This window comes from Zootoca vivipara, chromosome Z (genome assembly GCF_963506605.1).
Source record: "Zootoca vivipara chromosome Z, rZooViv1.1, whole genome shotgun sequence".
Lineage (NCBI taxonomy): Eukaryota > Metazoa > Chordata > Lepidosauria > Squamata > Lacertidae > Zootoca > Zootoca vivipara.
In genome coordinates this window covers 16230878-16257406 of record NC_083294.1, presented here as the reverse complement: position 1 = coordinate 16257406, position 26529 = coordinate 16230878, and the positions used below count along the sequence as shown (strand labels likewise).

The window sequence follows — 26529 nt, the reverse complement described above, 5'->3', positions numbered from 1 at the left end:
AGAAAGTTCTGTTGACCACAGTCCTCTAAGATGCAGCGAGAAAAGGTTCAAAGTAAGGCCAGGTTCCCATCTCTGAAGAAGTTCCAGGGTTGTAACTTTAGGGTCAGTTCTGGTCTGGTGTAAATCATGGTCTGGTGTAGTTCCCAAAACAGTTGCCCTCACTCTGTCTAGCCTATCTCACAGGGTTGTTGTGAGGATGAAAGGGGGGGTACCTGGGGGCTCCTTGAAGGGTGGGTGGGATAGAAATGCATCATCTAGCAAGACTTGGGAATTTCCATAGGCCACTCTCCCTGCACCAACTTCCCTCAAGTTCCTCAAGTGTGGTGTAGTGATTAAGAGTGGTAGTCTCGTAATCTGGTGAACCGGGTTCGCTTCCCTGCTCCTCCACATGCAGCTGCTGGGTGACCTTGGGCAAGTCACACTTCTCTGAAGTCTCTCAGCCTCACTCACCTCACAGAGTGTTTGTTGTGGGGGAGGAGGGGAAAGGAGATTGTTAGCCGCTTTGAGACTCCTTCGGGTAGTGATAAAGTGGGATATAAAATCCAAACTCCTCCTCCTCCTCCTCCTCTTTTTCTTTTGCCTGGCTGGAATGTGCCTTCAAAATGAGAAAATGCCTCACACTTGCCTAGATCTCTATCCATTGTGTGTCTGTGTGATATCTTCTTATGTACATAAAAAGCATGGTGCCGTCATGCTCTGCAGAGAGGTTTAACAGAGGTGGGGGAGAAGCTCTTCACACAGTGGTTTAGCAAGCTGCTGTGTGAAGCAGTGTGCCCTTGCCTTAAAAGGGGGTGGGGCTTGGAGCGAGCTGGGCAGGGAGGGGAAGAACCTTGGGGCAACTCGTGGGAAGATAGGCAAGGAGGGGAGATAAGGTATAAAGGCAGGGAGTTGGTAAGGTGTGGAGGAAAGGTATTTGTCAAAGGAGTCGGTGAGCAGGGAGGAAGCCCCTGGTGTGTGGTGCAATGGTTAGAGTGCTGGTCTATGACTTGGGTGATCAGGGTTCGAATCCCTAACCAACCATGATGCTCACCAGGGGACCTAGAGCCGATCACTCACTCTCAGCCTAACCTAGCTTGCAGGATTGTTGTGGGGGGTTAAATAGGAAGGGGCAGAACCATGTAAGCCTGCCATTCAAAGGCATGAGTCCCATCCATTCCCCAACCATTCTTCCCTGCCACCAGTCCCACTGCTGGAATGTGGCCCCTTGAAGGCTTTCCCTTAGGGGTGTGTGGCCCTCAGGCTGAATAAGCTTCTCTACCCAGCTCTATAACTGGGTGCAGAGATGCAGAATGAAGCTACCCCCTCTCTCTTGCTCCTTCCTTCTGCAGGATTTTAATCCCTCAATACCACCAGCAACACCAACACCTTAAAAGAAAAGCGTACTGCAAATGAACACAATTTTCAAAGCCAAACCTTCAGATACTGTTTTGCAGCATTTTCACTCCCCTCCCCAGCACTGGAATGTGAGATACATATGATTAAGTCCCAGCGCTAGGCCGTAATAAAACTTGATAGAGCGAAACGCAAATAAAATGACGCAGGCTAGAATGGAACGATTTGTAAAACTGTGAGGAGGCAGAGCCTGCATGGAAAGACGATTAATTGAACTATCATAGAGGTGCATGTACTTACTAGAAAATCAGCAATAGTCACTGCATAAAGCTTAGGGCTGCCAGACATCCGGAATTTTCAATAATTGCTTGAAATGTCCAGGAAACCTGGGTGTATGCCAGCCCATTTCAGAAGTGTTGGTTGTTTTATTTGTTGTTGTTGTTGTTGTTGTTGTTGTTGTTGTTGTTGTTGTTGTTGTTGTTGTTGTTGTTAATTCCTTTAAAAAGAGAGAGAGCAACTCTACTAAAACTGCCAGTTCATAGGACATTTTATGTGCCTCCCCCCGCCCCCAGTACCACATAAGAACTTCAGAAGTGGCTGGATGCTGGACAAGGCTGTTTTTGACTATGTAACTTCTATTTCAAACAAAATTCGACATATACCGTAATATCTCACAGTGTGTAATTCCATAGACCAACATACCATGCAATCAGAACATATCCTGAGAAATTAAAGTCCAATGGATTGTCAGGAGATAAAGTCCATTCAGTTCCTAATCTGGCATATTGGGAATAACCACAATATGGTATACTTATCTTATGGTGTTCCACGCGTCACTAACGTTCCTTATATATAGATAACGGATCAGGTGGGAAATTTGAAGGTATAGCACAACATAGTCAAAACCAGCCTGCTACGTTGTGTGTGTTGTTACTAGGATTGTATTTATGTAACCTAAGGTTTAGTAGTGTTTTGCATGTGGATGCAGGACCAAGTCTTAGTACAAAACTCTAACCGCTGCAGAACACTGCCTACCCACCCCTCAGTTTACAGTACTGTAATCACCTAATTGAAACTGAGGCTTTGAATATGGATGATCATCAAATAACCAGGCTGTAGAATTCAACTTTCTTTGATGCTTTTTTTTAAAATAAAGTGGACAGTACTGGTAGACTCCATTGATCGATCAATCTAATCTTAGAGGACTCTCAATTGATTTTAAAATTAGGAAGCACCACCTACTTTTGCTTTTCTCCACTTGCTAAAATGCTTTTACTCATCTTCCACATGGTAGCATGGGAAGCATTAAAAATAATAATCACGTACCCGATTTTTAGACAAGACAGAATAGGGTCACCGCTAGAGCAAAACAGGGTGGGATGTTAAAAGATTGGCTCCTTTGGGAAGAATTTGGGAAACAAACTGGTGCTTTGAAGTCTTGCATGACCTCATTTTCTTTCAAGGGAAATGAAAGCAAATGGAGCAATGTTTCTCGTTGCATACTGAGAAAAGAAATGAAGGACAAGAAGCTGCGCCTTCTACTGTGTCAGACTGTTGCTCCATCTTACCCCAGTGTTGTCTACACTGGCTGGCAGCAGCGGCTTTCCAGTTTCAGTCAGGGCATCTCTCACAGCCCTACCTGAAGATGCAGTTGCATGCAAAGCACGTGCTCTACCGCTGAACTAAGGTTCTTCCCATAAAAATAAAAAATAAAATAAAAATAAAAATAATAAAAATATAATTATAGATCTCATGTTTCTGAATAAAAGGCTGAATTAAACAGGAAAATGGGTCTTCAGTTTAATTGTTTCACTTAAACTTCCCAGCTCCTACAGATTAGGGTGATGCTTTTCATTCTTATGGCGAAGAGCTTTATCAACAAGGTTTCATGGAGGAAACCTCTTTCCTGGAGCATTGCAGATATAATAATCCTATTAATATTGGAAATGCAAGAAGGGGAAAATAAATGCCTGCAACTGAAATGTTTACACATAGCTTTTCCTTCTGTATGCCAAGGGTGGCAGCGGCTATGGAGTTCCTGGTCTGTTTCACTGATAGACTTCACAAGTGAGCCCATTTATCTAGCAAGTGTGCTGGAAAAGGGTCCCCACTCCCCACCCCTTCAAGCCTTTGCTGTGGGGCAGGGGCAAACTAGATGGCTTGACTTTTCATGGAGGCAGGAGCAACCTTCATCTTGGAAAGGGCTGCAGCTCAGTTGCACAACATCTGCTTTGCAGGCAGGTTCAGTCCCCAGCACCTCCAGGTTGGGCTTGGGAGGGAAAACCTTGACTGAAACCCTGGAGAATTGCTGCCAGTCAGTGTAGACAACACTTAGCTAGATGGAGTAGCTTCCTGTGCTGCTGTTTATCTCATTCCTTTAATCAGGATGATGAGGACTAGAATCTTATTCATTTTTAGCAGGTCGGTCATGGCTCAGTGGCAGACTTCTCTGCTCTGGCATGCAAAAAGTTCCCAGTTTCAGTCCCCGCTGGCATCTCCAGTTCTCAGCAAAGCAGCTTACCTAGCAGAGACCAGCAACCTTTCCCATTGGTAGCATCCAGGACAGATGTCTGCTTGGCCTAATTGATGAACTGGCCCTGGAGGAAGGACAGACCCTGACACAGGCCACAGCTGAAATACAGTAATGCCTTCCCCCCCTCACCATTGTTAACATCTCCCTTTCAGTTTCAATTTTAATCTCTCAGTTGTTATGAGATCTGATGATGGTGGAGCTAAAGGCGATGGTAAAATATGCATGAGGCTCTCCGAGAAAAGGAAGCAAAACGCAAAGGAGCTAAGAAAGACAGCAGATGCACGACAGTTTTCACAGCTGTGGCATGAGACATGCTGTTCCTTCTGGTGCTCTAGATCCCTGGCATTTGCATGGTGGGGTTGGGGTGAATTAGGGTATTTCTTAGATTTCCCTCTGTTTTTTCAGATGTTGCGATTTGCCAAGAAAGGGGTCAGGGTGGGGACTGAAGCCGGGGGAATGGCTGTGGAGCACGGAGACTGTAAACCAGAGGACATGGCTTCCTCTCTTTCTGTGCATCTCCATGCAAACACCCCTCTAGATTGGGCAAGGTGGCCCCAGAGGGACTTGGTTAATAATGCATCTGAGGTAGGATTGTATGAAAGGTCATTATTGCCAAAACACCCACGTACCCAGTCCAGCTATTATCCCATCTCAGTTAATCAGCCTCCCCATTGTTCCTGAGTAAACATTCTCACTCTGACCCCTCTGTTTACACAACACCACAATCGGGCTTGCATCGGGGTACATCCGACCTCAATACGTATGTCCTGGACACCCACGCGCCAGATCCCAGCCTTTAAATAAAAATAAATCACCACCTCCCCAGTTGATGCTGCAAATATTGTTGATTGCAGGCCAGTGCTGGTTTCTGCAAGAAGCTTCCTATGCTGTGTGGTATTTTCCCTATGCAATCCCCTCCCCTCCCCTCCAGCACTTCATAGAATTGTAGATGGAAGAGCCCCAAAAGTTAATCTGGTTCAGCTCCCCCCCCCCTGCAATGCAGGAACTTGCTGATTGGATATCATGGTGATGTGTTGCATGTCTCTTTGCAGTGGGAGATATAGGAGACCACTGGCCCCTTTAAAAGTGGTTGGATGCAACTCAGGCAAAAAAGTAAAGTCTATAATAGCAAATAAATAGGGGCAATTGTAATCTGTGCTATCTGCATTCTTTGGGGGGCTGGGGATGAAGAGACTGTTCATCACCAGGCAGGGCACCCCTTTATGTGAACAGTGTTTATTGCCTAGGGGTCTGTCCATCAGATCACAGTTGATCAGCCTGTTGTCTTCGTGCTCTTTGCAAGCCTGTCTGGATCTTGATTTCCATCATCAGACGTGGGCAGCCATCAATCCTAGACCCACCAGACTTGCCTGGACCTGGGGCCAGGTTGTCTGTCCACTTGGTGATAAGGACAAATGAGATTCAGCTGCCATTTTCTGTCAGAACTGTTCTGTTTTGGAAGGCCCAGCCTAATTATCTGGTTTGGAAATATATATGCAGCACTTCCTGTTCAGGAAAAAAAAAAGTATAACCAGGAAGCCACTTTAATATCAAATTGTGTTTATTGTGTGGTCATTGGATTTAGAGTGGGCAGAAACGGGATTAAACAAGGCCGAAGAGGTAGGAGATGGTGGTCTCTAAATATAGACAGGCTTGTAGATCCCCACTCAACCAATAATAATAATAATAATAATAATAATAATAATAATAATAGTAATTTATCATTTATATCCCACCCATCCAGCTGGGTTTCCCCAGCCACTCTGGGCGGCTTCCAACCTAGTCACCTGTGGTGAGTAAACATCTTCTCTAGGTGAACAAAGTGGCTATGCCCGGGAAATTCCTGACGTATGGCAACCCTAGTGGGCAGTTACTTCAGCAAACTGCTCCATTTTCTGTTATGTACTATTGTGAGAAATGGCTGTTCTCTTGAGATTAACTTAAATTGAAATCAGATTTTTTAAATAATGGGTATACACACACACACACACACACACACACACACACACACACACACAAACATACAATCCCACTGCTGTAGCATATGCAAGCCCCATCCATCAGCTTTCCCCCTTTCTTCCTGAGACTAATCTTGTTTTTGGAGGCCTACAGTTTGACAAGAAACCCGATAACAGTCCCTACTCTGCCTCCAGATTGAATTTGCGGTAGTGCAAAAAACAAAACCCAAACTATAGTAAAACAAATTACCTGTCACGAGTTGAGCAAAGATGGAAGGATCAGAAAAAGGAGGCTTTGAGATGTGCCAGCTTTAAAACCGCACATTTTCCCAGGCTCATGACCTTTGTGCAGCTTATCTGCTGTCGAGTTTAGATTTGGCTGGAGCTTAATTGTATTTAGTGGTGCCTGGCAGAGAATGTGTGAAGCTTAATAATAATAATAATAATAATAATAATAATAATAATAATCGTGGAATTGGAAGGGACCCAAATAACCATCTAGCCATCCCCCTGAAGTGCAGGAATCACAACTTGAAAGCAGTTTGTGCAGAGAGCCTGGAGGTTGTCAGAATGATCCTGGGGTGCACACTTTATTTCCGGTGCCATGTGGATGTCGGCTCAGTTGCTGAAAGCACATCCACACCATGCTAAATTGGTTAGGATCCACTGTGTGGCTGAAGGCTGAGAAACTGAATGAGAGGTCCCTTCTGCACTTTACATTGAAAGCAGTATTGTGCTACTTTAAAGAGTCATGGCTTCCAGCAAAAAATAAAAAATGTAGGGACTGCATTTGGTTAAGGTTGTTGAGACTTGCAAGGAGACTCCCTGTTCACCTCCCAGAGGTGCAATTTCTAGGGTTTCCTAGAAAAAGGGATTTGATGGTTAAATCACTCTGGGAAAGTTCCCCCGACCCAGGACTAGACTAATGTATTAGAAATTCAGGCTCTCTGCTTGGAAATTCAGAATAAAAGTGTGATTGGCTGAAGAAATTGATAGCATTGGTAGATTTCACCCTGCCCAGCACTTATTATTCATTATTGATTTTATTATTTGAGTGCTTCTCATCAGTTTCTCTTCCTCTCTCATAACATTAGAACTGACGGAGATTCAGTGATGCTGGATATTGAAAAAATCAGTACAGATTAAAAAAAGCCCTTCTTCCTCCAGTGAATAGTTGGGCTGTGGAACTTGCTCCCCCAGGAAGCAGTGATGGTCACCAACTAGGATGGCTTTAAAAGAGGATTGGACACATTCATGGAGGAGGAGAGAGCACTATTGATGGTTACTAGACACAGTGGCTATGCTCTCTGACTCCGTGGTCAGAGGAAGCAATGAATGCCAGTTGCTGGAAATTGCTGGAGGGGAGGACGGTTCTTGTGCTCAGGTCCTGCTTGTGGGTTTCCCATGGGGGCATTTGGCTGGCCATTGTGAGAACAGGTTGCTGCACTAGATAATCCCCCTTTGGCCTGATCCAGCAGGCTCTTCTTAAATTCTTATGCCTGTGAAGATTGGAATGCAAAAATCTAACTTGGGCACGTGGTTAAAATTGACAGGGCAACTAGTGAAATATCCTTTCCTTTTTATCCACCTGCGTGCACCCTCCCTCCTTTCATCTCTCATTCATAACACATTTTATGTGGCTGTTCTACAAGTTGATTTGAAATGGCTCATGTAGCCTTTGTATCATGTTGCTGTTTGATGTATGCCAGAACAGGGCAGTAATATACTCACTCTTGTTCCTGCGGCGCTATCTATTTAAACACATGCTTTTAATGCACTCTGGTCCAAAGGCTGGAGAAAAATAGTCACTCTGAAATAAAATGCTGGTGTAACTACCCCCCACTAGTCAATTAAAACTAGATTAAAAGAGAAAAAAAGGGATAACAGGTTTTCTTAAATCCAGGGGGTACAACCCCCCTGGATTGTACCCAAAGCGAGTCCTGTTCAGTGTTAGAGCCACTGAAATAAATAAATGTAACTACCTTAGACTGGTAAGGGATGCGGGTGGTGCTGTGGTTTAAACCACTGAGCCTAGGGCTTGCTGATCAGAAGGTCGGCAGTTTGAATCCCCGCGACAGGGTGAGCTCCCATTGCTCAGTCCCTGCTCCTGCCAACCTAGCAGTTTGAAAGCACATCAAAGTGCAAGTAGATAAATAGGTACCGCTCCAGCGGGAAGGTAAACGGCATTTCCGTGTGCTGTGCTGTTCTGGTTCGCCAGAAGTGGCTTAGTCATGCTGGCCACATGACCTGGAAGCTGTATGCTGGCTCCCTCAGCCAGTAAAGCGAGATGAGCGCCACAACCCCAGAGTTGTCTGCGGCTGGACCTAACGGTCAGAGGTCCCTTTACCTTTACCTTAGACTGGTGTGTGAAATGAGAGCTTCACTATGAACAGTATCTGCCCCCACCTCCAAGAGCTGGACATCGTTAAGTTTCCAGGCCCAATTTAAGACATTCATATTGAAAGGGCCCCAAACTACCCGAAAGGCCTCCTCTTTCCATACAGACCCTCTTGGGCATTGTTGATTGGCAGTGGGAGCTCTCTTGGTAGTTCTCAAGCCTCAGAGGCTGGTGGGTGGAATGGCCTGGGAAAGGGCCTTCTCTGTGGCAGCCCCTAAGTTGTAGAACTCCCTCCCATCAGAGGTGCACCTGGCAGCTTCATTACACAGCTTCTGGGCAAATGCTGGAATGAAGATGCCCCTCTTTGACCAGGCTTTCGACACTTGTATGGTGTACAGTTTTAAGGCCCACCTTATTTATGTGAAGGTCAGTTATTTTAATCTGTTTTTAATATTGCATTGTAATGCTCAGTGTTCAAAATTTGCCAGGCATCAGGTGCATTTTTCATCTGGCTATCAACTGCTTGCAACCAGGTGAAGATACCTGGGCACCAGGATGGTGCCTGATGTCTCCCACCATCTGGAGATGCATGCTTGGGGGGTCCTTGGATATTCTTGACTGTTTTCACACACTAGCAACACATCCTGTAGAAGTATATCCGTTATATTTTACCTGCACAATCAGAATGCCTTTCAAGAACCAAAAAGTCATATTGAAAAATACAACTTTTGAGCCGTCTGCCCCAGGAATGGGAACTAGGCATTTCGTTTTGGCAACCGTAATGCTGGTTAAAGGAATCATTTCGCACCTAGCTTATATTTCTGAGTTTTTAACACTGGAAATGCTGCAACTCGCCCTGGGACCTTAGGGTGAAGGGCAGCTTGGCTGTAAGGGAATCCTTTCTTTGGGAGATGCTTTTCAGCCTCTCATCAATTTTCTCTGAGTCCTCTGAGGCTCTTCCAAGGGGTTCCCTGGAAGTGCTAGGAAGAAGGCACATATTTTTTGCCAGCTGCGTAGGGAAGCCACCAGCTCCGTGAACTGGAACAAGTTGCAATCCATCTGTTATTTGAGAGAGAGAGAGAGAGAGAGAGAGAGAGAGAGAGAGAGAGAGAGAGAGAGAGATGAACCGAGGGCAGAGGAGGCTCCAGGAGGGAGGCTTGGAGCGTCCTCATCATCCCATGCTGTCAGCCTTTCCCGGCAGCGTCACATGGCTCTCAGTAATCATTTTAAGTGACGCTCGGGATTGCCTGCAAAGTACCATCATTTTTCAGCAAGGCTGTCATTTTCTTTGTTACTTTCAGGCGACTTGTTTCAAAACTCATTATGCCTGGCATTTATTTACAAGGGCTGGAAGCACCTTGAGCTCTATGCGGAAAAATGAAAATTGATCTATGGGGTCCGTGGATGTTGAGGGAAGGAGGACAATCCGGGCAGGGGGAGGGGAAATGTCAATTTTCCATTCCAGAGTCTATTAACTAGTTTTGATTCCACCAACCAAGTTATTATTTTTTTACAAACCTTTAAGAAGAAGAAAAAGGGAGAGTCAGAATGGAGAGATCTGCAGGAGATAAAAGTCCTGCAGAGAGCAAACTGGGAGGCTCGTAGAGCTGAAAAGCCTTTATTTAATGGTGTCACATCTCTGGAGAAGTCAAATGGATGCTCCACTGGAGAGTACTGAGCTAATTGGAGGAGAGGGGAGAGGCAGTGTGGCATAGTGGTTAGAGTATCAGTCTAGGACCTGGGAGACCTGCTGCACTCATGTCCTGCTTATGGGCTGCCTTTTGGGGCATCTGCTTGCCCATCGTGAGAACAGGATGCTGGACTATTGGCCTGCTCCAGCACCCATGCTCTTATATTCTACCTCCACTGTTGAAGGCAGCATGGGTACCCCTGACTACCAGTCGTCAGGAATCGCAAGCATTGCACTGAGGCCTCTCAGCGGAAAGGTGCACCTCTTTCACATTGGATAATGCAGGTGACGAGGAAAGCAACGTGATGCATGATTGATGCATGATTTGCCCTGAGGCAACCAGCCAATCCAATACTATGGATTTTTCCTTTCCTGGATGGGTCTGTGAAGTGCCTAATTTTAGCTTTTTAACCAAATGGTCAGTTTGTTATTCTGACCCAGATTCAACTCAGAGATGGCAGAAGAACCTCCTCCAAGCCCACCCCATTTTGCAAAGTGATGATATCTGTTTTAGGCCAATGTGAAATGTCTGCACCTACCCTGGAGGAAGAGCATCTCTCACATCAACATTTCAGCCTTTATAAAGAGAGCTCATCCCAGTGATGCAGAACAAGAGTTGGGAGAGGCAGAAATCTCAGCTGGATTTGGGCAAAGGAAAGATATACTGCCCTCCACCCAAAGATCACAGAGTTTTTACAGTATAAAAACACAACAATACAATAAAAACACAATAATGTGAAACCCCCGTTTAAAAGGCATAGATTGTTTAAATTAACCAAAAGCTAGGGAGAAGAGGAATTTTTTGTTTGGCGTGGCATGTACCTCACAGGGTTGTTGTGGGAATTAAAAGAGGACTGGGACCTGGAGACCAGGGTTCGAATCCCCACTCAACCATCAAGCTCACTGGGTGTTTACCTTAGGGGCTAATCACTGCCTCTCAGTCTGGCCAACCTTACAGGTGGTTGTGGGGATAAAATGGAGGAGTAGAACCAAGTGCACCACTGCGAGCTCCTTGGAGGAAAAGGTGGTATATAATTGTAATTAATGAAAATAGAAGTAGCAGTGGTGGTAGTAGTAGTACGGTAATTCATTTTTTCTCTCTTTTTATATTCTAAGCCAGGAGCCACCAACCATTTTAAGCCCATGGTTGGTGCTGCCCCTTCAGTCAGTTCTTTCCTGTTTCCCCTGGACCCGCCCCCCACCCCCACCCCTGCACAAGAGAGGAAGAGTAGGCACACTTCAGACTTCCCTGCCCCCAAGGGATCTAGTTTAAGGTTACCAGATTTTTTTCAATGAATCCAGGGGCACTTTTCAACTTCAATTGATTTTGTATGGGGACTGATCTGTCAGTCCGGGTACTGTCCCCGGGAAACAGGGGTGACTGGTAACCTTAATCTAGTTAAAAGGCACAGAGTTAAATCTGAGCCCTAGAAAGCATATAGAGCTGAGAAGAGTAAGAGGGGGAGGAATGCATCACTCTTCCAACTTCCTGCCTCGAAAGAGTGCTGAAGGAAAAAGTAACCACTCTTGCAAGCGTGTACAGGGCTCCAAGGTGTTTTGGAACCCAGGGGGAAACTTCAAGGGCACAATTCCTCCTATGGTTGGTGACCTCTGCTGAGTATGGTAGCCGTACCCTGGAAGTTGAATGGAATCCATTTCAGAAGTTCGTTCGGCTTCCAAAACGTTCGGAAACCAAAGCACGGCTTCTGATTGGCTGCTGGAAGCTCCTTCAGCCAAGCCGTGGAAGCCCCTTCGGACCCGGGTTTGCGGCGTTTGGGAGCCAAAACGTCTTGAGTACCAAGGCATTTCGGATCCAAGGTACGACTGTATAAGCTTTAATTTTTAGCTGTCTTATTTCCTGCCTGGTATCATATGGATTGGATAAATAGCAACATCACAGAATTCTACAATTATTACTGGGGACCCAGCAGGGAGAGATGGAGGATGGTTTAGGATGCATAGCTGTCTACTTGGCAGTAAACAGGCGTTTAGCTTAACATTTATTTTAGCTCTTAAATACTGTTGTCAATAAGCAGCCTTGGCTTCAATTACTGAGTTTGTAGAAAAGTGCCTTTAATGATTACTTGCATGGAAGTCTTGCTGATTTAAATATTTTCAGGGAGATTCCCCCCCCCCCACTGCTTGGATGAATATCATAACACTGTTGTACAGATTTGCCTCACTTCCAGAAGGATATTGCAGAAATGGAAAAGGTTCAGAAAAGGGCAACCAAAATGACCAAGGGGATGGAGGAAGTCCTCTCTAAAGAAACGTTGCACCGTTTAGGGCTTTAAGGGGTTTTTTTTGTAGAAAAGGCAAGTAGAAGCTGAAATGATAGAAGTTCATAAAATTACGCGTGGCATGGAGAAAGTGGAGAACGAGAAGCTTTCCCTCCTCTCTCATAACTCTAGAACTTGTGGAACGTCCACTGAAACTGAATGTTGGAAGCTCCAGAACATATAAAAGGAAGTCCTCCTTTATGCAGTGCAGAGTTAAACCATAGAACTCGTTCCTGCAGGAGGCAGTGATGGCCACCAACTTAGAGGGCTTTAAAAGAGGACTGGGCAAATTCATGGAGGAGGCTATCAGCACTGTCAGATAGATTGTGCCTTTGAATGCCAGCTGCTGGAAACTACCAGGTGGTGTGGGGAGAGGACTCTTGTGTTCCAGTCCTGCTAACCAATTTCCCACAGGCACCTATTCATTGACTGTGAGAACAGGATGCTGGACTTTTACCGGTATATGTTTTAAATAACATTATGAATTTTTCTTGATGTTGTTGCTTTATCAAAGCTAAAACTGCTTTGAGTGTGTGTGTGTGTTTACAGTCAAGCAGCGTATAAATTTTATTAAGCAAACAAGCAAACCAACAAACAAGATGGGACATCTGTCTGATCTAGCAGGCTCTTCTTAGGGTCTTATGGCAAACATGCCCCATTAACTTTTGTAAAGGCCATCCCAACAGCTTATTTAGTCGTGTCCGACTCTCACGAACAGTCGGACATGACTAAACGACAACAGCTTATTGCAGTAGATAGTTCCGTTTGGTTAAGAAAAGTTAAGCAAGCCATCAGTCTTCAATCCTTGATTGTGGTTGGTTATTAGGCATGATGGCTTACATCAGCCTCCCCAAAACTTGTGCCCTCCAGAAGTTTGGAAGTGCAACTTCCAGCAGCTTCAGCAAGTGTAGCTGTGTATTGCAGGAAAATTACACAACCTGTGCTCCTAAGCCTGGCCATATGATGCTGGGGCTGATGGATAGCTCAGTTGGTAGAGCGTGAGACTCTCAATCTCAAGTATCGTGGGTTTGAGTCCCATGTTGGGCAAAAGAGTCCTGCAAGGCAGGGGGTTGTATTAGTTGACCCTTGTGATCCCTTCCAACTCCATGATTCTGTGGGAGCATGGCCGTGCTGGCTGGGGTTGATTGGAGTTGCGGAACAAAACATCTGGAGTGGTTCACCAGATTGGGGGAAGACTGACTTAAATGACACCATTCTGCATTCAGAGATGGTATTCTTTGGTTTGTAAGGACAGACAAGAGCCATTGCCTTTCCCCTCCCCCTCGAGAGCTCTTACTCAGTGTTGCTCCCATTGAATTCTGAAGGAGTTATATGCATTGAATTCATGGGGCATTAGATAATGTGAGTGTAAGATCTTATCTTCGTTCCCTTTGTCACTTGGAGACAAGGCAAGCCAGTGTGAGCTCTAGCTAACAAAGGAGGGATCTAAAGCTGTGATCTCCATCCTGGTCTAATAAATTATTTGCCAGCCTGGAGTCTTAGCATACCTCTCTTTCATTCTTTGAGAGCTCAGTCATACGCAAGCTTTAGGGTCAAAGGTGTCACACCTGTACAGAGCAGAGGTGATGGTTAATGTTCTGCCTCTGAATTCCAGTTGCTGAATATTGCAGGAGGAGAGAGTGCTGCTCTTGTGTTCAAATCTTGCTTGCAGGCATCTCACGGACATTTAACTGGCCATCATGAGAACAGGTTTCTGGCCATTGGCCTAATCCAGGAGGACTCTTCTTATATTCTACCTCCATTGTTGGAGTTAGCAATGCATCTGAATACCAGTTGCTAGAAGCCACTGGAGGAGAGAGAGGTCGTCCTCAGGTCCAGCTTGTGGGTTTCCCAATGGGGCATCTGGTTGGTCACTGTGAGAACAGGATGCTGGAATAGATGGGCTATTGCCCTGATCCAGCAGGGCTCTTCTGATGTTCTTATGTGGGGTGCTGCAAAAGGTTTGAAACCCAGTAGCCTCTTCTTTCCTGTTGCCTCATGCTTATTGCCCTCCAGGAAATAATGTCACCAATGGAGTTTTGTATTTCTAGCCAATAGGAAGTGTGTGTGCTTTGATTAATTACGGACTTTAGATAAGGAAGCAGACACTGTGTGTGTGTGTGTGTGTGTGTGTGTGTGTGTGTGTGTGTGGTGATTCTTTCAGCTGGCTGAACAAAGCCTGCTCAATTTATTTTTTAATTAGTTGCATCCCTGCTCTGGAACAACTGAGAGACCAGATGGGGCAATTGATGTGACCTTTAGCATTATTCCAATTAGTGTGTGGAATTAGTGTGTGGAATAGTGTGTACAAGCATGCACGCACGCATGCGCGCGCGCACACACACACACACACACACACACACACACTTCTGTGGCTTGCAGCAGCTAGTATTCAGATGGGCCATTGTATTCAGTATTCATTGTATTGCATTGGCCAGTCCCCCTTTCAAGCCATCTAATTTGGTTACCACCATTGCTCGTTGTGGGAGGGAGTTCAATAGGCACTGCATGAAGATTCCTTCCTTTTATTCTGTCCTGAATGTTGGGTCATTCAGCTTGTTTGGACGTCCATGAGTTCTAATGTTAGGAGAGAGGAAAAAATTTTTTCTCTATCCACATTCTCCATAGAATGCCTAATAGCATACACTTCTATCAAAAGTCTCCAATGCTGCTTCCTTTCCTTCATAGGGGAGTTGCCCCATCCCCTTGATTATTTCGATTGTCCTTTTCTGAACCTTTTCCAACTCCACCCTAACCCTATCTGCCCTGAACCATCCACCATGAGCCCTCTCTCCTCCTGCTGTTTCCAGCAACAGGTATTCAGAAGCCTGTGACTGTGGAGGCAGAGCATAGCCATTGTGGCCAGCAGCCATTGATAGCCTTCTCCTGAATGAATTTGTCCAATCCTCTTATAAAGCCAACCAAGAGTGCACATGTCTGCTTTCTGGCAGCACTTGAAACCCTTTGGCCATAGGACATGTTTACCCTCATCTTAGCTTCGGCAGAAAGAAGGGTCTGGGTGTGGGATCAAGGGTGTGGGGATTGGGTTGGGTTGAGTTATTCCTGGGCGACTCAAGTTTATTTTGTTGAAAATCAAAGCTTTGGAAGCGAGAGGGGGGAGACAGCAGGGGGTTTGTCCTGCTTTTGTAGTCATCTTCTTGAAGATTTCTGCCTGTCTTCTCCAAGAACAATAACTTTTCTGGATTCCCCATTGTGAAGATGGCACAGACTTTTCAAAACAGCCTCCCCACTCCCCTACATCCATTTGACATGCATTGGATTTGCACACTTTTGACAATCTTTTACCCCATGAGTGTCCTTCTTGTGGTTGTGTTCTGGGAGTTGGGTCTGTTTAGCCTGGAAAAGAGGAGACAGAAGAGGAGATATGATAGCCATCTTCTAATATCTAAAGGAAGTTGGAGCACGCTTGTTTTCTCCTGCTCTGGATGGTAGGGCTCGAACCAATGGATTCAAGTTACAAGAAAGGAGATTCTGACTAAACATCAGGAAGAACTTTCTGACAGTAAGAGCTGTTAGTCTGTGGAACAGACTGTCATGAAAGGTGGGGATTCTCCTTTCCTGGAGGTTTTGGGATGGCCAGTCTTCATGTATGATCTAGTTGAGATTCCAGCATTGCGGGGGATTAGACTCAATGCCCCCCAGGAGCTCCTTTCAACCATATAATTCTGTGATTCTAGATATCATAGTAACCTTATACAGCCAGACTATTGGTCTATCAAGTTCAGTGTTGTTGACACTGACCGGCAGCATCTCTCCAGGGTTTCCCCAGCCCTAACTGGAGATGCCACTGGGGATGGAAACTGGGACCTTTCCCCCCTAAGAATAAAACAAGATTTCAGTACCCGTGGTTCTGAAGAAAGGGCTGCTTTAACATGGAATGTAGGAAGCTGTCTTACATGAGTGGAACCATTACCCATCTAGCTTGGTATTGTCTGCTCTGACTGGCAGCGCCTGTCCAACATTTCGGGCAGGGGACTTTCCCAGCCTTACCCTGGAGCGGTTAGCAGGGATAGAACCTGGGACTTTCTGCAGGTGCTCTGCTGAGACAAAGAGAGACAAAGGGAGAGATGGACGGGTATTGTATTGACCATGAATTAGAGCTGTTACTGGGGCAGTCACCAACTTGCTACCGGTAGATGGCCCACAGCCAACCTCTCTCTCCCTTTGGGTCATGCTGAGATTATCTCCACTAACCTTTATTTAGAAATGTGAAACCCCAAAGTGAAGTGAAACAACCCACCTTCCCCCAGCCCATGTTCGTTTCCTGGAAGGAAATCATCACATTGCAGCATTGACAGGAACAGCAGGGCACGCCCGCAGGACCAAGCTTTTTGCTCTGCTGGCTTCTGCAGCACTGGCATCCCTCCCTGCAGACCCAGTTTGGGCTGTTCAAGTCAGATCTCCTTTCTCTGGGGTTTTCCCTCTGGAGGTTCCGCCTCATTAAAGCACCCAGAAGATCAGTGGTTCTGAAACTTATCCGGGGGCCCTTTCCTCTCGGTTCCCATAAGCTCACCCCCAGGGACCCCTACCCCACCGTATTTTTTTTATTTAAAAAAAGCCTCTTTCAGAATAGTGGTTTCCACAATCCACCAGGGAAGATAACAACACAAAATAATTCAAAAGAGTCACAATTACTGTAAATAATAGTAAGTAAAAAAAAAGTAATCAAAAATCTTTTCAATGAAATAAAAAAATGCAATGCACGAAATTGATATGTTTGACTGTCCTTGCAAGAGACCGAATGGCAGAATGAAAAGATCACAGGAAAACAAGTTAGGGAGGGGAAGGGGGAACTGACCCAACCGTGCCATTGTAAAAGTGTGGAACTCTAAAAAACTATCTTTTTTTTAAATAAAAAAAATGTGCCGTTTTCACAGAGCGTTGTTTTCATTTGAAGTACAAATACCTAAGTGAGGCTGTGATTTCCTGCAAGGGTTTGTTGTTTATGGGGGGGTGAGGGTGGGGTGGACTTGGCTGAGCTAACAGCCTGGTGGGGGTCTTCCCTCCCCTCTCTTTTAATTAGTATTGTTAGGAAAGCTGTTGGGGGGGGGCGAGAAGGGGACTTGACTCTGTGACCCTTGGCAGTGGCTCATGTCTGGAGGGATTAGCTCAATCCATTGTTGCATCTTTTGGAATCTGAACACACACAAACACAGTGAGTGAGTGAGAGAGAGATTTCTTTGCATGAAAGATGTCAGAACCAGTCTTTACACACAAACTGGCAAAATTACTCGTCCACAAATGTGCTTTATTGCATATCCACATGTCTCAAGGTTAGTAATTTGTGGCCACCTCCTTCTACCCCACCCCCAAGATCCCCACATTGTTCATTTTCATTCCTGATGAGCCTGAATTATATCTCAAACCCTTTAAGAACAGATGCTGAATTTTCATCTTCCCCAAAAGGAGTGTGTGGTAGGTGAACCACAGCCCGCATCATCCATGGGACAGGAAATTTAAAGGCTCCCTGCACACCTCTGTCTTGCTTCCCTCAGAGAGCAGGCATGGAGGAGTGGCTTCTGTCTAGCATTGCCTAAACAGCATTTTACCAAACCAGCGTGTGACCAAGCAGCATTTCTCTGCCTCAACAAGTGTGTTTTCAGTGTAGAGTGCAGCTCTGGGCCCCTTAATGGGTGGGGTGACCTTTTTCAGCTGTAGGGCCATTTTCCTTTGTGGGTAACCTTATGGGGGCTGCATGCCAGTGGTGGGTGGGCAATAGGCAACAGAGGCGACTCTCTTATTACATTCTTAGGAGTCCAGGGACTTGCCCCTTTCAGCTAAGAATGTCAGAAAAGCCTGCTGGATCAGGCCATTGGCCCAACTAGTTCAGCATCCTGTTCTCACAGCAGCCACCCAGATGCTGTCAGTGCAAAACCCTCCAGCAGGACCCAGACACAAGAGCCCTCTCCCCTACTGCAGTTTCTGGTATTCAGAAGCATTTACTGCCTCTGACCCCGAAGGCAGAGCCATCCTGATTAGTAGCCATTGAACTAGAGGAGCTGTCATAGCAAAAGCAAATGGGCAAACGTTATAGTCCTTGGCTGAGACGGAGGAAATGTTTCAATGAACATCTTTTCCATCTGACCCTCCTCTCCGCACCAGGTTGAAAAGAGCAGCAGCATTAGTAACTGATCAAAATGATGCAGGAGACGTTGATGAAGTTTGAATAAATGAGGCTTTGCCCAACTAAGGCAATGTTTTGGATTTGCCTTAATTGATGAACATCGGGGACATGACCTCATTTGCTTTCAGCAGGGACGGCTGAATAACTGAGGAAAAGCTTTTGCTGGGTCCACCAGCCACAGATGCCTTTGACTTGTGTGCCGGAGCCTAGAAACAGTGGGCCTCTTCATCTTGCTCAAATCAGATCAGTTTTGTGTATGCTAACCTAGACATGTGGATTTTTGTCACAGTCTGAAAACAGGGGGCACTAATATCTCCTCCCTAATGGGGACATGAAGTGTCTCCTTAAATCAAGGTGGGGAGCCTGTAGTCCTGCAGATGTTGACTCCAATTAGTTTCCACCACCCCTGGCCATTGGCCAAAGGCCACACTGACTTGGCCTGATGGGAGATGCTGGAGGGCCAGAAATGCACTCTCCTCTAAAAAAAAAAACCTTTGCGCAATAATTTAGTTATTTTTGGTCTTACCTTTTTTTTATTGCATGGCTTATGGAGTTGCAGCCTTTGGGCTGAAATTCACTTGGAAAAAGGTTCCCTGCCCCTAACATCACATGTGAAGAAGGCATTTTTTCCCTGCCATTATGATGTGACCAGAATGGATCTTCTGATGTGACCAGAATGAATCTTCTGAAGAAATAGATTTTGAGATGCACATCTTCTGAGGACTTTTACATCCAGGTGTTTTTTTAAAAAAGCAATTCAGTTTAGCACCATCTCTTTTTACCCTCCGTGTGTTCTGAAAGGAAGAGCTACAGAATCCATGAGCTCACCGCTCGCCTTCCTTCCGCATGATATTTTCTTATTTGCTTCCCCACCACCTTTCACAAAAACATTTATATGGCAAATGCATCAGAAGTGCTGGATAAACACTATAAAGTGCTGATCCACTTCTCTTGTTTCAATAAGCCTAAATGTGATTACACTGCCTTGAAAATTCACTTGGGAGATGGGGGAGGGACCTGAGTGTGCAGCCCCCACCCCCATAGCATAGTGGCAAATTCACAAGTGCATGGTCCTTTCATGACAGTCACATCCCCTCATGGCCATGCCCCCTTTTAAGATTATATAATAATTTTACAGTTATACCATAATAATTTGAAGGGACGCGGGTGGCTCTGTGGGTTAAACCATAGAGCCTAGGGCTTGCCAATCAGAAGGTTGGTGGTTCAAATCCCCGCGACAGGGTAAGCTCCCGTTGCTCGGTCCCAGCTCCTGCCAACCTAGCAGTTCGAATGCACCTCAAAGTTCAAGTAGATAAATAGGTACCACTCCGACGGGAAGGTAAACGGTGTTTCCGTGTGCTGCTCTGGTTCGCCAGAAGTGGCTTAGTCATGCTGGCCATAGAATCATAGAGTTGGAAGAGACCACAAGGGCTATCCAGTCCAACCTCCTGCCAAGCAGAAAACACCATCAAAGCATTCTTGACATATGCCTGCCAAGCCTTTGCTTAAAGACCCCCAAAGAAGGAGACTCCACCACACTCCTTGGTAGCAAAATCCACTGCCGGACAGCTCTTACTGTCAGGAAGTTCTTCCTAATGTTTAGGTGGAATCTTCTTTCTTGTAGTTTGAATTCATTGCTCTGTGTCCGCTTCTCTGGAGCAGCAGAAAACAACCTTTCTCCCTCCTCTATATGACATCCTTTTATATATTTGAACATGTCTATCATATCACCCCTTAACCTTCTCTTCTCCAGGCTAAACATACCCAGCTCCCTAAGCCGTTCCTCATAAGGCATCGTTTCCAGGCCTTTGACCATTTTGGTTGCCTTCTTCTGGACACTTTCCAGCTTGTCAGTATCCTTCTTGAACTTTGGTGCCCAGAACTGGCCACATGACCTGGAAGCTGTACCAGTAGCTCCAGGGGCGTACCCAGGATCAAAACTAGGGGGGGCAAGGGGCGGGGCCAAGGCACGGGAGGGGAGGGGCCACAAAGTGGGAATGTGGGCGGGGCTACAGAGCCCAGGTGAAATCAAAATAAACCTGAAGCGACGGCGGCGAAGGGGAGAAAACCAGCGGCCGCCTAGAGGAGAAGAGGGAAGTCTGGGGGTGGGCGGGGGGGGAGAGAAGGGAACCAGGCTTGGATCGGGGCCTCCGCGGAGGTCTGGAGCAAAGCCCCGGCCTCCGCGAAGCTATCCGAGGCTCCGTTGCTGCAGCGGTCTGGCAGGCGCTGAACGACTCCCGACGTTCGGGAGACCTTTGAGCACAGCCGCGCTGTGCGCATGCGCCCTGCACGGCGGCCGCCGGAGTCCACAGCCGCGCTGTGCGCATGCGCCCCGCTTTGCGCATGCGCAAAGGTCTCCCGAACGTCGGGAGCGTCAGCCCTTGCCCCCTCCCACACAGCGCGGCTGTGTGGACTCCGCACGGCTCGGGCGCAAGAGACTGCTGCGGGCGCCGAACTCGCGCTCCGCTGGGCTGTCCTCCGCCTCTGCCCACCAGCCCCGCCGGCAGCGCCACTCTTGCCCGCAGCTGCCCGACCGGCCCTGCCTCTAGAGTAGGGCAGCGGCCCCTCCCTGCCCCGCGGTGGGTACGCCCTTGAGTAGCTCCCTCTGCCAGTAAAGTGAGATGAGCGCCGCAACCCCAGAGTCGTCCGTGACTGGACCTAACGGTCAGGGGCCCCTTTACCTTTACCTTTACCATAATAATTATGGATGCATTGTAACAGTCAGTGCAGATCTCCCTGGGTTGCATTCCAGCTAAATCTGCTATCTTCTGTGCCCGGGTGTCAAGGACTGGCAGGAAGGACTCTGACAAATGTGGTCCGGAGGCAGGGATCCGGAGGCTGAGCTAAGAGAGGGCGTCACCCGCAAGGCAGGAGCCAGGGCTAGAGAAAGGGGAAGAGTTGGAGCAGAGAGAGAGAGAGGAGGGGGCATGGGGGAGGGGGTGCGGGATGTGTCAGAAGCAGAGGAAGAGGCAGAAAAGATGTATCAGAGCTACATCATCTCTCCCGCTACCTAACGAGGGAATAGAATGCTTTTTGCATCTATGTCATTGTTGAATTTGCTGACATGTGGCCAAATATCTGCATGCAGAAAGTATTTATTGGTAAGGCGTATCAGCCTTGAGGCAGAGTGGAGGGTCTTTCTTAAGACACCATGAGCCTACTTTTTCAGATTCCACTGTGGGCATCTGGTCTAACTATTTGATTTGAGATGCTGTTTATTTCAGCAGCCTCGAGTTAATAATTAGCATGCTCTCCCATGCCTCCAAATTCTTTTAATTGGCAGGAGAAATGTGCTTCTTCCTTCGTGCTGGGACTTTGCCGGTTTAATTTTTCTAATGGCATTCACCTTTGATCTTGAAATGAAATGTCAACCGATTTTCAAGGGAGGCCTTGCGATTTAGACCCTTAAAAATGAGTGAGATCCATGAGTGAATTCAAGGACCCTTATTATTCTAATTGGCACACTTTTTAAAAATAATAATAATAAAGCCATTCCTTGTTGTGCTTTCAATTTACTACTTTTGGACGTGCAGTGTAGAGACTTAGCCTGTTTTTGTTGGCATCAACCTGTCTCAGGAGGCAATGCAGGAGTGTGCCTTTGGGGGATGAAGTCAAACTGTTGGAAGGTTGCAGTGCCTTCTGTAGCTAAGAGCAGGGGTAGGCAACCTAAGGCCTGTGGGCCGGATGCGGCCCAATCACCTTCTCAATCCGCCTCGCAGACGGTCCGGGAATCAGTGTGTTTTTACATGAGTAGAATAGGAATTTGTTCATATTTTTTTCCAAAATATAGTCCAGCGCATCACATGGTCTGAGGGACGGTGGACTGGCCCACAGCTGAAAAAGGTTGCTGACCCCTGTGCTTGGAGATCCCCAGTTCCCCTCGCAGAGCTGCAGTTCTCAGAGCTTTCTGTGGAAGAGGAATTGCTTGTTAAACCATTTTGGGAGTTATAGCTCTGTGTGGGGACTAGGGGGTCTCTTAACAACTCTCCGTACTCATAAGAAAACTACAGTTCCCAGGATTCTTTGGGGGAAGTCATGGCTGTTCAAAGTGTCATCATAGTGTTTTAAATGTTTAGTGCCAGTGGGACACTAATCTGATCTGGAGGCCTAAACCAGATGTGATGTGTAAAACAGGTACACTCCAAGATTCCATCTGCATTTAAAACACTACCATACCATTATAATAGTCAGGGCTGCTTTCCCCAAAGAATTCTGGGAACTGTGGTTTGCAGTGCTGGGTGTTTGGAGATCCCCAGTTCCCCTCACTGAACTACAATTCCTAGAATTCCTTGGGGAATAAGCATTGTAGGACACTAGACTAGATGACAATTCTTTGATTCTATGAACATTAAACCGTTATGGGCGTTGCAGAAGAACTGAGGGTGGACCGACGCAGTGGAGAGTTTTTAAGGAAAGGAAAGGTCAACTTGCTAAATCCTATACACGCCTATAGTAACAGAGCAATTTCAGTTCCGTAGACCAGATCTTAAATGCAGGAAGGTGTTGAAAGTCAAGAGATTTTGTCCCTGAGGATGATCCTAATTGGCTCACAGCCCTTCCAGCTCCTTTGTATCTCCAAACAGCCTCCAAGCCGTACGGATAATATTTCTGCTTTTCACACACAAGGGCCATAATGTTTCTGTGCTTGGAGAAATCCATCTTCCAAGCTGTCCTATTTGGTATTAAAAACTGGTTTCCATAGAAACAGCTAGGTAGCGAGCACAGCAGCTAAATCTTATTTACCCGCTTTAAAAAAATGAAAAAAGAATGAGCCTTGATTTTCTATCTCTTGCTATATTTTAGGGGTTAGGCCTAGTAAGCTGGAAAGTCAGGGCCATGTCTACGACTCATGGAAGACAGCTATCATTGACTGTGAGCTGAAAATGCTCAACATTGACATTGCCACTCTACTGGAAACCAGGCTCGCTTCAAATGGCTGCCTCTGAGATGGTGTGTACTTTCATTCGAGGAGTGGTGGGGGTCTGTTGAACCTGGCACGTCTCCACTACTTAATGGAAGTGAGTTGTGGGCAACTTACAACTGCCAGGATTCCAGGAACAATGCCTCAACGCCTTCCACATGCACTGTGTCAGGAAGATTTTGGGCACCACATGTCAGGACAGAGTCTCAAACAAAAATGTATTCTCCCAAGCCCACATTCCAGGCATTTTCACACCCCTGTCTCAGGGACGTCTGCACTGGCTTGGTCATGTCCACAGAATGGAAGATGGCAGGGATCCCCAAGGATGCGTTCTATGGGACGCTGGCTTCAGGCAACAGGCCCATTGGCAGACCATCTGTGTGCTATAAAGATGTCTGCAAATGTGACATGAAGGCTGGCAACATCAACACTGCCATGTGGGAATCCCTTGCAGACAACCACAGTTCCCAGAGACAGACAGTCAGGTCATGCATCAGTACCACTGCCCAGAGGAGGAATGACCACTGGGAGGAGTGTAGAGAGAAGAAACACCCTGGCACATCTGCAGCAGCACAACCAGACACATTCATCCGCCCCAGCTGCAACAAAACATGTCTCTCCCATTTCAGTCTCTTAGCCCAGGGGTCAGCAACCTTTTTCAGCTGTGGGCCAGTCCACTGTTCCTCAAACCATGTGGTGGGCTGGACTATACAGTGGTACCTCTACATCCGAACGACTCGACTTCCGAAGGTTTCGACTTCCGAAGTCGACAAACCCGGAAGTCTTTTTGCCGCGAGTGCATTCTGCGCCTGCGCAGAAGTGGCGTGCGCAGTCGGCGCATGCGCAGAAGCCCAAAATTGCGCTTTGTGCATGCGCAAAGTGGGCGCTTCGACAACCGAAGACTTCGACTTACGAAGAGCGCCGCGGAACGGATTGCCTTCATAAGTCGAGGTACCAATGTATTTTGAAAAAAAAACAAAAACGAATTCCTATGCCCCACAAATAACTCAGAGATGCATTTTAAATAAAAGCACACATTCTACTCATGTAAAAACACCAGGCAGGCCCCACAAATAACCCAGAGATGCATTTTAAATAAAAGGACATATTCTCGTCATGTAAAAACATGCTGATTCCTGGACTGTCCGCGGGACGGATTGAGAAGGCGATTGGGCTGCATCCGGCCCCCAGGCCTTAGGTTGCCTACTGTCCTAGCACATCTTGCCACACTTAGCAAACTATCATTTCCAGGATTCTTTGGGAGGAGAAGCCATGACTATTAAAATGGTATTAGAGTGTTTTAAATGTATGGTGTGAATGTGGTTTCAGAGAAAACTTGTTAGATCCCACAAACAGCAGAATAGAGACAGGAGAATCAAAACAAATAGTAGAGACCTTTTGAGACCTGTCTAGTATTACTCTGGCAAGTGCCATGTATGGTCCAGCTGTAAATGATGAGCAGTTTAGTAGCCTCTGACATCATGCTAGAGGTCAGTCCCAGCTGGGTATTTAGTGGTTTTGCAAGAGGATAGTGTGGCATTCGATGCTCAATTGAACACACTGAGGATCTCTGCTTCCATTTGGGAATATGCAGTAACAAGTACCTAGCCCTCATGGTTGCAGAAATAGACTTGAAAGTGTGCAGCAATTGCCAGCCATAATATAATATGAGCTATAATAAATTATGCAAAATAGTATAAAATGCAGAATAAATTATGCAAAAATGTGTTCCAATAATGTTTTAGTACGTGTCATTTGTACAGGACACAGGAATCTGATGGTTTTGGTTTGCGAGCTGGATTAATGGGATGTAAAATCTACTGTATTCTATCTCTCTCAGTTTGTGAGTGAGAGTGTGAGAGAGAAGTTTGCAGCCTTTAGCGACAGCTCCGCAAATCAGCTCTGCACCATTACACTGGCAGTGGCAGCTGATGGCAGAAGCCATCGATGGACATCCAGAAGATTTGAAGTAGAGTACCAGGGGCTGATGCAAAATTTTTGAAAATATTCTCTGAACTACTCGCAGCACACTCTTGCAAATAAGTCCTGGCTGGGGACTTTTCTTTGGAAGCTTCTTTGGAACTTGAGTGAGCTTTTATTAAAAAATTAAGCAGCTTTGTTTTCAAGTAGGCAGCTCTCTCTCTCTCTCTCTCTCTCTCTCTCTCTCTCTCTCTCTCTCTCTCTCTCTGTGTGTGTGTGTGTGTGTGTGTGTGTGTTTTCAGGTTCAAAAGATGCAACAGTGGATCAAGCTAATCCCAGAGGCCTAGCAAAATGATGTTCGTTAAAATCTGCGAGCAAGTTTTATGCCATCCTTTTATCAGGGTTAGGGTTTCTTGGGCTGTGATTCTAGAATTGCAGGGGCTGGACTAGTTGACCCTTGAGGGTCCCTCCTAGCTCTACAAGTCCATGATTCTATGTCAAGTGTAGGACAGGTGTTCTTGGATGAAATAGCCTCATGGGATAAAAGGGGGAGACCTGGTGGGGCTTATTAGGGCTGCTTGCCATAGGTTCCCTGCCACTGTGTTTGATCATAGAATTATAGAGTTGGAAGGGACACCTAAGGATCATCTTATCCAACCCCCTGCAATGCAGGAATCTCCGCTAAAGCATCATGGCATATGACCATCCAACCTGTGCTTAAAAATCTCCAAGGAAGGAGAGTCCACCACCTTCCCAGGGAGTCCATTACACCGTTGAATGGCTCTTACCATCTAAAAGTTCTTCCTGATGTTTAGTTGGAATCTCTTAATCTTGCAACTTGAAGCCATTGATTCAGGTCCTATCCTCTGAGGGAACAGGAGAAAACAAGCTTGCTCCACCTTCCATGTGGTACCTGAAGGTGGTTCCTCTCAGTCTCCTCTTATCCAGGCTAAACATACCCATTCCCTTAAGAGCTCCTCATATAAAGCTTGATTTCCAGACCCTTCTTGGTCAACCCTCCTCTGCACTCTTTCCAGCTTGTCAATATACAGTCGATTTGCCTTGAACATGGACATAATCAAGGGGCGAAGTTCTTTTTGCAAGAGAAACTTCTAGGAGAGCATCATTTTTAGCATCATTAAAAAAAAAGAGGGAAATGAACAAGGAGGCGGCTGTGCCACACAAGAGGTCTGTTGCCACAGGGCTTGAAAAGTGGGTTTGGCTCGAAAAGCTCTCTGGCCAAACACCAGACTTTAAAATGTGCCTTTTCGAATCCTGTCAGCTCAAGAAAGCAGGTTGCAGCATGACACAAACTGAACCAATTTCTTTTGTCAGGCTGGCATGCTCCCCAAACTGTGCCCACACCCTAAGGGGTTTGCAAAGAGCTTTGTTCTTCTCATTTCATCTCCCTGT

General features: G+C 46.3%; 1 protein-coding gene and 1 non-coding gene across 3 annotated transcripts in view; both read left to right on the top strand.

Moving 5' to 3' along the window:
• Positions 1–26529, top strand: part of VAV2 (vav guanine nucleotide exchange factor 2) — a 154232-nt gene that overhangs the window by 56627 nt on the left and 71076 nt on the right. The window lies entirely within an intron of this gene.
• TRNAE-CUC (transfer RNA glutamic acid (anticodon CUC)) lies at positions 13102–13177 on the top strand. The gene has a single exon. It is a non-coding gene; the product is annotated as a tRNA-Glu (tRNA).